The sequence below is a fragment of the Phoca vitulina genome, unplaced genomic scaffold, assembly GCF_004348235.1.
Source record: "Phoca vitulina isolate PV1807 unplaced genomic scaffold, GSC_HSeal_1.0 scaffold2, whole genome shotgun sequence".
Classification (NCBI taxonomy): Eukaryota; Metazoa; Chordata; class Mammalia; order Carnivora; family Phocidae; genus Phoca; species Phoca vitulina.
In genome coordinates this window covers 84,160,202-84,173,836 of record NW_022589705.1, presented here as the reverse complement: position 1 = coordinate 84,173,836, position 13,635 = coordinate 84,160,202, and the positions used below count along the sequence as shown (strand labels likewise).

Sequence of the window (13,635 nt, the reverse complement as noted above, 5' to 3'; positions counted from 1 at the left end):
CAAACGCCACCTGCACTCTTGCAGCCCACAAACCTTGCATTCCCTCCCCTCCAGGCCTTCACTAGCTTGATTGGTAATCTTTCTCATTTCTCCAAATCCCGCCTTACACAGTACCTCGTCCTGGAAGCTCCTGGAGCACCTCCCTCCCCAAATCGCAGGCCAGATCAGGGCCTCTCCTTGCTCTTAGAGTGAGTGCGCTGGACCGGTCCCATCACAGCACACAACGTGCTGTATTCAAGTGGTATTTTCCCCTTTTGTCTCTCCAATTTGTTTCTTATTCACCACTGTATTCTTAGTACCCAGCAGGAAGCCTAGCACATAATTAATGCTTAAAATTTGATGAATGAATGGCTGAATGAGCCCCCCAATTATTAAATGACTTTATTAGCCCTTTGGCACTAACCATTAACACAAAATAATAAAAATGTCAACAAGCTACTCATGGATTACAAAGGCAAAAACAACTGGCAAGAGCAGATATGGCCGGCACAGATATCAGGTCCTATGATGATGCTCTGAATGACTTTATCCCAAGCCCAGTGCCACCTGCAGCGTCTCAGTCCCGGTGCTTTTCCCTGTTCGAACTCTGCCCCTCTGGCTTTCAGGTCTATGCATGGAAATGGGGCATAAATACCAAAAAACCCACATCATTCACAGGCTGTCTAGCTCTAGTTATTGGACCACGTGTTGGAAAGAAGGGGAAAAAGAAAACCTGGATCTTTTTCCACTCCTTAGAATGGGATTTCAGAGCCAAAATGTAGCTCAAAGATCATTCAGTCCACAGGTTTTCAAACTGGGCTCAGCAAATCCCCTCAGAGTTCATCCAGGGGAAAGAGAACAAGGAAGAAGGTTTTAGCAGGCTGAGCTTCAGGCTCCTTCATTCACTTCATCAGCCAAAGCAACTCATATTAGCTTCTTAACATATTGGGTTTCCCCCATATGACAGTAAAGAGTTCCACTGCTTTTATTTAAAATAAAACCACCAATTTGGCCCAATCCCCTTATTTTAAAAATGAAGGAACTGAGACTCAGAGATAAATACTGTGGTTTCTCTAGCAACTCAGTAAAGGTAAGGACTTTAGTCTCCTGATTGTCTATCCAGGATTCTTCCCATTGTGTAGAATCACCTTCCTGGAAACTTAAGCATTTTTACAAAGTGGGCAGTTCTGATTATACACAGACCAATAACAAAAAGGTGCAGAGGACAACCACCAATGGAGCACTACTGTATTACAGACAATATATTAAATACATGCTTTCTCTAGGAATCCCAGATCTACCACTTACTTTTTCTTAAACAAATTACCTCTCTGAGGCTTTCTCATCCCATAAAGTATGGTAATCCCAGGGGATGTAAAGGGCTTAGCAGAATACCCTGCGCATTAAGTCACAACCAACAGTAGCTATCACTACTATTCTATTCAGCCTTCACAATAACATTATGGGATTGGGACCTTTGACCTCCGAAGGTCACACAGCTAGCAAGGAGGACAGCCAGATGCTGAACCCAAGTCTACCTCTATAATCCGTAGTCTTTGAGAATGTTAACCTGTTGGCCAAGTCAATGATCTTCTCTATGCCCCAGCACCTTCCTCTGAGCAAATAAAATACAAACCTGACCTACTCACAGCAAAAACAAAAACAAAACAAAAAACAGTCAGCTAAAGAACTCTGAAAACTCCTATGCAGACCTAAGGTAAGTTTCACCAGCAAAATCCTCCTAGAAATAGCCTCTCACTAAAATCAGCCCTTCCATGCCCAGGGAAAACAAGAAAATGGGGTCAGAGTGTCACTTTTCTCTGATGTTTTGGCCCTAAGCATAACCAGAGTAAGAAATGCTTTGCTACCTCCAAGACCATCCAAAAGGAAGGGGCAGATGCCTCTCTTCCCAGTGCCTCCCACATGCCCTAGTATGTTTATCCAGGTAAAATTCATTTATTGAAGTAGACATCTATGGAACATCTATGATGTTCCTAGTATTTTGCCAAGTGCTAGACAGATTATCAAGACTGACCCTTGCCAGGCCCCTGGCACAAGAAAGAACTAATTATAAAACAATAATAAAGCAGCCTCCCTGACAGTCTTACCATGTCCTGTCCTCCTACCATGCTTTTTTCCCTTAGCACAGTTTACCACTTGATAGAGGCTGCACTGGAAGCTCGGAAGAAGTGACTAATTGTGCCCAAGGGTGGATTCGGGGAAGGAAATGACTGATATTAAACCTCAGGAATCATAGGAAAGTGAAGAGAGGGAAGGGTGGTCCCACCCTTTAATGCAAACTTGCCCCCCACACCGGCGTCTAGCTCAGTTCCAATCCACACTAGAAAGATCCAGCACCAGTTCTCTCTCACTCAGGGCTCCTTTCTGCCAAAGTTCTTGAACCCAGTTCCAAATGGCCCTATCCAGCATTTTGGAGGCTGGCTCTTCTTCCTGTCCTCCTGGACCAGGAAGGTCTGAAATAGAACATAATCAAACCTACCCTGCCCTTTCCCCCTAACACAGCTACCATGATTCACACTTCCTCTTCCCAACAGTCCCTGAAGTAAGGGGTCGGCAAGCTTTGTCTTCAGAGTCTGACAGTATCCATCGTGGTAAGCACAGAGTAGAAAGGCTGAATCCACTGCGGTACACCTGAAACTAATACAACGCAGCATGTTGATTACACTTCAATTCTGGGAAGTAGGATAGTATACACAGAAGTATACAACTTAGTTTAACAGTAAGTAGTTTAGGCTTTGTAAGACCTAGGTCGGGGTCTGTCCCCACTACTCCATTCTGCCACTCCAGCAGAAGCGGCCATACCGGACTACAGTGCAGTACTGACACGGCTGTGCTTCCATCCCACGTTATTTACAACAACAGGCACTGCGCCTGTGGACCACCGTTTGCCAACCCCTGGTCGAAAGGAAAATGGGAAGCCTATTTTTAAGCAGCTTCCTCCCAACCATTTCTAGTCACCTGTCTTAAACCCTTAGGCTGCCCACATCTCCACTTCTTCCTGAGGGCTTCTATGTCATGACTGGGCTTCGATTATTTTCCCCAGAAGCACAAGTTCATGTTTTAGATATGCAAACCTCAAGAGTTAGTAGCCCACCTAGCACAGAAAGGTTCTCCAGGTGGGAAAGGATTTAGAGACCCTGTGATCCAACCCCCGCTCTTCGCAGAAGGTACCTTGCAAGTAGCCACTCCACTCCTGTTCAAACACTTCTAACAACAGGCAGGACACTTCTTTCTTCCCGAGGCAACTCATTCCACCTTTGGACAGCTCCTTTTTTTTTTCTTTTTTTTAAAGCACATTTAACCACTTGATTACTGCTCGACTCTTTTTACTAGAATGTAAGATCCAGGATGCCAGAAACAGGGTTTTTCGTGTTTGTAGCTGTTTTTTACTGCTGTCTCTTCACACTTTGAACAGTCTCTGGTACGTAAAGGATATAAAATAACTGTTTATAGGAAGGAAAGAAAGAAGGAGGGAGGGAGGAGAGAAGTGAGGAGGAGAGAAGGAGAGAGGGACAAAACATCGCTGCATCTGGGCAACCTTCCTTCCCCAGGACTGAGCAGAGAGGCATGAGGAGAAGAACAGAGCAGGTAACTGGTGAGGATGGAGGGCAGAGAGGGGCGCAACAGAGACCCCTGCAATCTGCCAGTGGGCACAGAGGCTGAGGTGGCCGGGTCCGAGGAACAAGTCTAAGAGTGCGCTTTCAGCCTCCCTTCTTCCTTCGCACCGCCTCCGCCTCACTCCCTTGAGACCATCTTTCACGGAGGCACCTGTCCTCTCTCACCTTTTCAGATAGCCCCTCCCACAACACAATGCACCACCCTAAACCTTGTAGGTACTTCCATCGCTGTACCATGGTGCTTCCTTGCTCATATGTTTGTATTCCTCTCCTGGGCTCTGGGCTCTGAGCTCCGAGAGCAGGACTGTGTCATCTTTATTTTCCCTTCATGGGCGCTGAACACTGTGATGGAGCAAGGCAAGGAACCTTACAAATGTTTTGGAAAATAAATGAAGCTATTAGTCTGTGTCCTGTACTGACCAAACTACATCTAAGGAATTGTCTTCAGATCTGGGTACCACACATTCGAAGGAAAGATACTTAGCCTTTATGCCAGAGGTTGCAAATGCAAATGCCAAAGAGATCAGGCCAATAATGTCAATGAGTGACGGGGGCCTGGTAGGACACTGGCTAAAAGAGATCAAACTCTACTTTTATATGAGTCTCTTAAATGTGGCCAACTAATTCAAAAAGGAAATAAAAAGACCACCACTGTACAACCCTCCACAACACATCCTACATGGCTACAAGTGGCCATGGGAAGCAAATGTGCAACCTGCTTTGGACAAAAGGATTTCAGCAAGGGAGCCACACAATGAGAACTGCATTTGTGGGGCGCCTGGGGGGCAAGTCCCTTAAGCATCCGACTCTTGGTTTCAGCTCAGGTCGCGATCTCACGGTGGTTGAGATTGAGCCCCACATTGGACTCCGTACTCAGCATGGAGTCCACTTAAGTTTCTCTCTCCCTCTGCCCCTCCCCATACTGCGTGCTTGTTCTCTCTCTAAAATAAATAAATCTTAAAAAAAAAAAAAGCTGCATTTATGAAAGAACAGTCTGACAGGATAAACTAGGCAGCTATTGTAATAGTCAAGGCAAGAGAGAGAATAAGGGCCTGAATTAAGACAGTAGCAATGGAGTAAAGGGGTGGGGGAGGATTTGAAAGATGACCTGGTTAATCCAGTTTTAATAATGAACCTAAGACTGCATGAGCTAATCTGGCAGCCACACTACCAGTCTGTAGGTTCATACTGATTTTTTTTTTAAATAAACTGCTCTTAAGTCTAATTAATTTTAATAACCTAAATATAGGACTAGTTCTTATATCTTTTGTAGGCAGTATGGTACAAGAATTCAAGATTAAAGACACTGGAGCTAGACAGCCTAAGTTCAAACCCTGATTTTGCCACTTCCTAGCTGTGTGATCTCAGATAAGTTACTTAACTTCTCTGTGCTTCAATGCCTACCTTTAAGGGTTACTGTAAGTGCAAATGAGTTAATACATGAAGTGCTTAGACTAGTACCCCATCCATCTTAAGTGCTATGTAAGTTTTAGCTTAAATTATTCACCATTTTTTTGTATTTCAACAACTTGAAAGTTAGTTTCAATCAACAGTTTCAATTGTCTAAATACTTCTACACATTCCAGCTTGCAAATATTCACTGTAAATATGATAGACACATCTTTTCTATATCTTCATTGGTGCTTATGTTCAAACTGTTAAAATATAACAACAGCCATCCAGAACGCCACTAAAAACAGCCATTCCTGGTAAACACTGATCCATTATTAATATTTATACAATACCTGCTTGTAAGCCAGCCCAAAATTTTGTCTTGGAATCACATGAGAAAATGTTAAATACCTAACTGTAGGACTTACACCACATTATCTTTGTAGCATATTCCAGACCATCCAACCTAGAATCTTTGCAAAAATGCATTGTCCTGACATACAACAAAATGTTATATGTAGTAATCATCTATGGATGGTTTGATTTTTCCCATTATTTATCTTTATTTTCTAGATTTCTATAATAAACTTGTACTGATGCTATAGTTTAAATAAAAACAAGGGAGAGCATGGGCACCTGGGTGGCTCAGTCAATTAAGCGACTGCCTTCGGCTCAGGGTCCTGGGATCAAGTCCCGTATCGGCCTCCCTGCTCCGCGGGAAGTCTGCTTCTCCCTCTGCCACTCCCCAACTCGTTCTCTCACTCTCTCTCACCCTCTCAAATAAATAAATAAAATCTTAAAAAAAAACAAAAAACAAGGCAGAACTTAAAGAAAACAACTGTTATTAGTTAGCATGACTTACTTAGTGAACACAAGTGGCTTCTAGGGGACACTGTGTTCTCATCCTTTGCTCAATTTTAGAATTTCACCAGGGATTACTGTCAAGTGTCCACTGATACCCTCAAACCCATGTGACCAAAAGGTTAAGTCCAGAGAAATCAAACATTTCTACAGGGAGAACTAGAATTTGACCCTACCTTCAAAACATGTCCAGAATCCACTGCTTTCTGGCTATGCACCCTGGGACCCTAGTCCCAGCCATCATCCCTCCCCTAGACTGTACTGATCACTGCAAGAGTTTCCTCACTGGTCTCTCTGTTTCACTTCACACTGCCCGCCGTGCCCTCCCCTCCGCCCCCCTCCAGTCTATTCTCCCACAGCAACCAGATGAAGCCTTTCAAAACAGAAGTCAGCTCATTCACTCCTCTGCTCGGACTCTCCAGTGCCTCCCCCATCTCACTTAGAATATACCTGATCTGGGTCCCACTGCTTCCCTGCTCTTCCTCCTACTACTCTTTCCCTCCCACTCCACTCCAGCCACAGGCCTCCTTGTCAAGGACAAGTTACACTCATACCTTGGGGATCCTACACCTGCTGTTCCTTCGGCCTGGGATGCTTTTCTCCCAGGTATTCCTGCCTGGATCCCTCACCTCTTTCAGATCTTGGCTGGAACTATCACCTCATCAGAGGCCTTCCCTGATCTCCTTACATAAAGGAGCAGTCCCCCAGGCACCTTATCACTTGGCCACCTGACCCTGCTTTTGTTCTTCTGAGCACATATCACCTAGTGGATATTATTTATCTACTCACCTGTTTGTTTCTATCTAGTTATTCATTTTCTTTTTTTATGTTTCTACCCTTTAGTATATAATCCTTGAGAGCAAGGACTTTTCCTGTTTTGTTTAGTGCTGTATTGTTGTTTTGTTTAGAGCTGTTTAGCTCCAAGAATTGTGCTAGCACGTAGTAAGTGGTCAATTTGTATCACCAGAACATAAGCCCCCGTATATAACAAAATACTCTATGTACAATAGGTATGCGTAGTAAGGCTTGTTAAAGAAAATGATCACCTGCCCTGTCAAATTCACCAAGTATATTAAAAAACATTGATGCTTCTTAACTATAGAGAACAAACTAAATGTTGCTGGAGAGAAGGTGGGCGGGGGATGAGCAGTAAGGAGGGTATTTGTGATGAGCACTGGGTGTTATATGTAAGTGATGAATCACTAAATTCTACTCCTGAAACTAATATTACACTGTATATTAACTAAGTAGAATTTACATAAAAACTTGAAACATAAAAACACACAAACAAAACCACAAAACACTGGTGCTCCAATAAAAAGGGACTATAATACCATCAGAAAGATCTATGAACAACGAATGCTGGCTGCCACACCACCCAAACAGAACAAGTTTCCTAACCCAGTTCCCTGAGGTAGGAAAAATGCTCTAGGGAAAGGAACAGAACAAGAATCCTGAGCCAATTTTTTTTTTTAACATTTATTTATTTATTTATTTGAGAGAGAGCACAAGCAGGGGGAGCGGCAGGCAAAGGGAGAAGCAGACTCCCCTCTGAGCAAGCAGCCTGATGCGGGACTTGATCCCAGGATCTTGAGATCATGACCTGAGCCAAAGGCAGATGCTTAACCGACTGAGCCACCCAGGCGTGCCAAGAATCGTGAACCAAGTAACAGGGCAAGAGTTTGCCTCAAAGTTTCCCACCCCCTTAAGAAGAGCCCGAGCTATGTGTGATGTGCCCCCCTTTCCTGGGAGGGGTCACTGTGAGAGTGAGACGTCTTGTTGAGATTCCTTTCCTACATCCTGTCCTGTCACTACTATGCCTAGAACCAGTTCCCAGACTCAAGTCAGCGGCCGCCCCATCGCTTTACCTTTCCAGAGAACCTTCCTCTAGCTATTCTCCAGCTACCCCTGGTAACCAAAACCACTCAGTTTGGTCCTTTGGCTACACAAGTGTGAGCTCCTTCTATTTCCTCACTGCGCTCTGCCTTGGTCAGCAACAACCAAGAAAATAACTAGAGTGCAGAATCCAGAAGGGCTAGGAAAAGGAGCTAGCTGTCAACCAAGACAGGTTTTTGTTTATTTTGCTTTGTTTTTTAAACATTAAGTCAGTCACTGTCTCAACCAAAAACAGTAACTTTCTCAAAAGAGAAACATTACAGTACAATGAAAATAACCCAGGATGAAATCCAGTCCTCCCCTTCACTCCCTGTGTGAACTTGGAGAAGTTATTTAATGTCTCCAGGTTCATTTCCTTGGGGTGAAAATAATAGCACTTACCTGTAGCATCGGTGTAAATACTAAGGGAGATAATGCATGTCAAACAGGACTGTGCCTGGTGCACAGTAAGTATTTAGCAAATGCTAGCTTAGGCCTATTTCTGAAAGTTGTTGACTAAACACGAGGATTTTTACCTTGGGTAGGTTGGCTGTTTGGCTGACTACATTAGAAAACACATGGAAGGGGGCGCCTGGGTGGCTCAGTTGGTTAAGCGACTGCCTTCGGCTCAGGTCATGATCCTGGAGTCCCGGGATCGAGTCCCGCATCGGGCTCCCTGCTCGGCAGGGAGTCTGCTTCTCCCTCTGACCCTCCCCCTCTCATGCTCTCTCTCTCTCATTCTCTCTCTCAAATAAATAAATAAAATAAAAAAATCTTTAAAAAAAAAAAAAAAAGAAAACACATGTAGGGGGCGCCTGGGTGTCTTAGTTGATTGTCTGCCTTCGTCTCAGGTCATGATCTCAGGGTCCTGGGATCGAGCCCTGCATCGGACTCTCTGCTCAGCATGGAGTCTGCTTGTCCCTCTCCCTCTGCCACCGCCCCCCCACCGGCTCGTCTCTGTCTCTCTCTCAAATGAATAAATAAAATCTTAAAGAAAAAAAATTAAGTACACACAGTGTTTGGTTCATCAACAAATATTAACTTTCCTCCCTCTCCCGCAGTGATGCAAAAATTGCAGAGACTTCAGAAACCATGCAATTCTATCTGTGGCCAGCATACTTTTTTCGCTGTACAGCATACTTACCATTTAGGTAACTTAAGCTTTCCGTTAATGCTCCCGGTGGCCCCCCTGGTGCTTGCTGTCTTGGAAACAGGTGCTCACTATCTTTCAATGGCAGCTGCCTCTTGACCTGGACAGATTATAAACAGAAAGCAAGACATAGGTAAAGCGGGAATTGCACCAAGACTGAGCTGAAGGGAGAGGAGACTTTCCTTTTCCTTTCAGATGATATGGTCTCAAGGCAGACTATGCTGTCTTTCTTAAATTAACATGACTCCACAGTCCCCAAAAGTCTAAAACTCATGACATCTTACAGCTTGGGAGGGATCTCAGAAATCAACTAGTTAAATGCCCTCAATTTAAGGAAATAAACTGAAACTTGGAAAGGGTGAGTCACACAACTGCTTAGGACTAAAGCCAGGATTCTACTAAAAATACGATGTTTTAGAAGATGGGTAAGAAAAAACCCCCAAACATCTGTGGAGTACCTACCACACCCTGGGCAATATGTTTTATATTTCATACAAGACAATAATACAATAATATCATCCTCTAATAAAGAATCTAAATTTCAAGAAGTCAAGTGATTTGTCCAAGATCTTACAGCTTGCTAATAAATGGCAGTCAGGGGGCGCCTGGGTGGCTCAGTCGTTAAGCATCTGCCTTCGGTTCAGGTCATGATCCCAGGGTCCTGGGATCCAGCCCCGCATCGGGCTCTCTGCTCAGCAGGAGGCCTGCTCCTCCCTCTCCCACTCCCCCTGCTTGTGTTCCCTCTCTCACTGTCTCTCTCTGTCAAATAAATAAATAAAATCTTTAAATGAATGAATGAATGAATGAACGGCAGTCATCAGGATTCAAACCCATGCCTGTCTGACAAAAAAGCCCCTTCACCAGGCTGACTCTTATTGGGTTGCCTTCAAGATGTGGTCCTCAAAAGGGCCTTGAACCACTCTGTATCAATTAGAACCAAGTAGGGCTTCTCTGTCTGAAAATTACCCTCTGGTTTTATAACAAGCATTATGTCGGAGACCTGAAAGGTCTACTAACCCACTGAATGTTACCCCTAAAGTTTCAGAAGAATTACTGGAGGTGGAAGATCTGGGGCAAACTTTTGTCTATCCTCGTCTTGCCAAAGAATGGTAAGATACCTTCTACACTGGAAGTAAAGCTTCTATACTTGATCTTAAACACAAACTAACCCCCTTCTCTCATCATGATGGCCCATCCCTCCCTTACACATCCCACAGACTACCTTGTGATCTCCTTCTGAGGCCGTTGGTCCCTTTAGTCTAATTTCCACCTCCACTACCAACCCCATAACACACACACAGTAGAGTCCATCCCTGCCTCTATGCTCCTAGAGTGAGATGGCTTAAAATTAAAATAGAGAGATAACTGAATGATAGTTTTTTCAAATGGCTTTAAAAGAAAGATGAGGGGGCTGGCTGGGTGGCTCATTTGGTTGAGCATCCAACTCTTCCTTTTGGCTCAGGTCATGATCTCAGGGTCATGAGATCCAGCCCGGAGTCAGGCTCCTCACTGATCCTCTCTCTACCCCCCCGCCCCTCCCCCACCTCCTCTTGCACATGCTCACTCTCAAATAAATAAATAAATCTTTAAAAGAAATATGAGGGCCTGAAGCCTCAAGCCAGTAAGACCAGAACAGAAAAGAATTAATGACAAGCAATAAAAATAGAAAAGTAGGAAAAAAGAGCTATACCAGGGTCAGCACCCAAGGGATGGCCTGAGTGGATGTGGGAGAAGTTTTAGCTTCCCCCACAAACCCTCCCCCCGCCACACACATTTTTTTAAAAGCCAGTCGAAGTAGACCGTGTATAATTGCCATTTCAATCTGCTCTGTCTCCCCTTGGCCCAACAATGACAGCAGCACCGCTGAGAGCTACTGCCCGCCCCCACAGCCTCCTGCCACATTTCCCGGCGTATTACTAAGGCCCAGGGGGCTATTCCTTTCAAAACAGGAGAGAATACACTGCCCAGAATCAAACAAACAGGAACTCCTGATGATCCAGACTTATTTTCAACTGTCTACATTCTCTCCTTATTTCTAAGGGATGGAAGCAAGCAGCAAATGATTTCTTTCCTTTGCTTCTGAATGTCATTTACTTCGTGCATCCTTGGCACACTGGCCTTCTGTCCCCAGAACAAGAGGATGACTGTAAAGATCCTCATACTCTTTAGTGCTGCCCCTTCAGAGAGCTTTCCACCCTGGGAGATCCACCCACACCGTTAACTTTGCCAGAGATAGTGGTGGCAGTGTGTATGTGTGGGTAGTGTCTGTCTGTCTGTCTATCTGTCTAGAAGCAGAGATGAAAGGACCCTTACAGATCACGGAGAGTTCAACTGTCTCATGTACCAGAGGAGAAAGTGAGTCCCACGAGAAGAGACTTACCCAAGGTTGCAAAGCAAGTTAAAATGAAGACAGTTGAGTCCACCTGAGATAATAAGCTACACTGAAAAAAATGCATCCAATTATCCTTATATGATTGCTGAAGACTGAAGCTCTCTAAATAGGTATCACTTTTGTTCCCAAAACACTTTGATAACAGATAAAAATGCTATGAGGTAATTCTGGTTCCAGTATCATCCTCCAACAGATAACCGCAATAAACTCTGGATAAAATGTAAAAAACTATCTGAAGTGAACAAAGGCCAGCAGATTTTGGAGAGAAGTCAAAAACTGGGAGAAGAGGCTGGGATGGGACGAATTCCCCAGTTTGGGAGCTTTCACCAGAAGGCTGACCAGCTGCAGTGCCAATCGAAAAACAAACCCCAGGGGCGCCTGGGTGGCTCAGTCGTTAAGCGTCTGCCTTCAGCTCAGGTCATGATCCCAGGGTCCTGGGATCGAGCCCCACATCGGGCTCCCTGCTCCGCGGGAAGCCTGTTTCTCCCTCTCCCACTCCCCTGGCTTGTGTTCCCTCTCTCGCTGTCTCTCAGTCAGATAAATAAATAAAATCTTTAAAAAAAAAAACAAAAAACAAAAACCAGGCTTTCTCTCTGGAGGAACCACAGACAGAGTCCAGAGCAGCCACAGGTAATGGGAAATAAGAAAGAAGAGGGCCAGAGAAGCAAAGTCCCAGGTGCTGTGTATGAACTCCATCCAAACCTCCAGCTGAGCCCTGAACCGTGCACACACAGGGCAGAACCCAAGCACCTCAGCCAAGGACCAAAGAACTGGACTAAGGTCTGAACTGCATACCCCCTCCCACAGGGGAGACAGACCCTGCAGTATTGAATCTTAGGTAATTGCCTGCTAAAATAAAAACATCACCAGAAATCAGGGTCTCCATAGCATTAACATCCACACACATTCATGTTCAGGCTACAATCCCAGATTACACGAAGAACTAGAAAAACTACACCCAATTTGCAAGGGAAAAGACAATGAGCAGAGGGCAACTCCAAGATGACCCAAATACTGGAATTATCAGACAAGGATATTAAAGCAGCAATTATAGCTAAGCAGAGGAAGTGAAAAAAATTTTATTTGAAAAGTGGAAATTTCAGAACAGAAATGTAATACCTGAAACAACAACCACAAAAATCCTCTGAAAGGGCTTAAGAACAGAATGGAGATGACAGAGAAGAGAGTCCATGACATCTGCAGATCAAGAGAAATTATCCAAAATCAAAAATTCTGGGTCATCCGCAGTCTCTAGAAGAACCACCCTCAGTCCTTCACCTGAGTGTACACAGTGATACCTTGATTTTCTGTTACCAGAGAGAACCAGAATAACTAAGGATCACGGAGATACCAGGACCCTGCAATTCTGCTGGAGCAGGCCACCCCTCATATGTACTAATTAACTTTTTGAGTTCTTCCAGACGTAAGCAAAGAACCAAACTGAAGGTGGAAAATGAGAGGGTGGGATAAAAATTTAAACCTGAGATAACCATAATATCCAAAGTCCTAGGAGTCAAATCTGGTGCCCCATTGTGTCTAATGAGAAGCAAGAAGCAAGGAGACAATCATTTTTCCCCTAGAATTGCTGAGGGAGCATTCTCAGGAGTGTTCAGGAAACAAGTGAGGAGAGATTTTGTTTTTTCTGCCCTATGCAATCTCTTCACCAAAAAGCCAACCTGTAAACAGGCTGATGGCAGGATGGAGTGGGACCAATCACTGGGTCTGGGGCTTAAGAGTGGCAGCAGTTTGGGGAGAGCCAACCTAGTGCCACCTAGGCTGATAAAAGCAGGTAAGCTGAATGCCATCCCTGACCAGCTTCCCACACTCAAGTCACTTCATGCAGGAGTTCAAGACACTCCAGGTAGGGGCGCCTGGGTGGCTCAGTTGTTAAGCGTCTACCTTCGGCTCAGGTCATGATCCCAGGGTCCTGGAATTGAGCCCCGCATTGGGCTCCTTGCTCCGTAGGAAGCCTGCTTCTTCCTCTCCCCACTCCTCCTGTTTGTGTTCCCTCTCTCACTGTGTCTCTCTCTGTTAAATAAATAAATAAAATCTTAAAAAAAAAAAAAAAAAAAAAGACACTCCAGGTAAAAGTAGGGGGAAAAACACAGGCTGCAGAAGACATGTCTGAAAGCCCTGACTTTTTCTCAACCCCTCTCTGCCCCATCCCACCTGCCCAGAAGGGCGGAGAACCCAGAGCAAGTGGGAAACTGGGGAAAAGAGGTACCCTCTTAGGGTGAGGAACCTGGAACAGGGAGTTCACAGCCACCTGACCCACTGTCAACCTCACACAAGTCTTTTATACTCTGGGTCTCTGTTTTATTAGCCAAACAAAACACTCAAGACAAAAT

At 44.6% G+C, this 13,635-nt stretch overlaps 1 protein-coding gene across 10 annotated transcripts in view; it reads right to left on the bottom strand.

Moving 5' to 3' along the window:
- Positions 1-13,635, bottom strand: part of LUZP1 (leucine zipper protein 1) — a 105,181-nt gene that overhangs the window by 30,203 nt on the left and 61,343 nt on the right. For 8 of the 10 annotated variants that reach the window (XR_004297811.1, XM_032391538.1, XM_032391556.1 and 5 more), the window contains exon 2: positions 8,890-8,995. The gene's annotated coding sequence lies outside the window, so the exon portion shown is untranslated. Of the gene's footprint in view, positions 1-8,889; positions 8,996-9,469; positions 9,485-13,186; positions 13,204-13,635 lie in introns of those variants that run through there. The other 2 variants (XM_032391573.1, XM_032391583.1) reach the window with 2 other exon arrangements.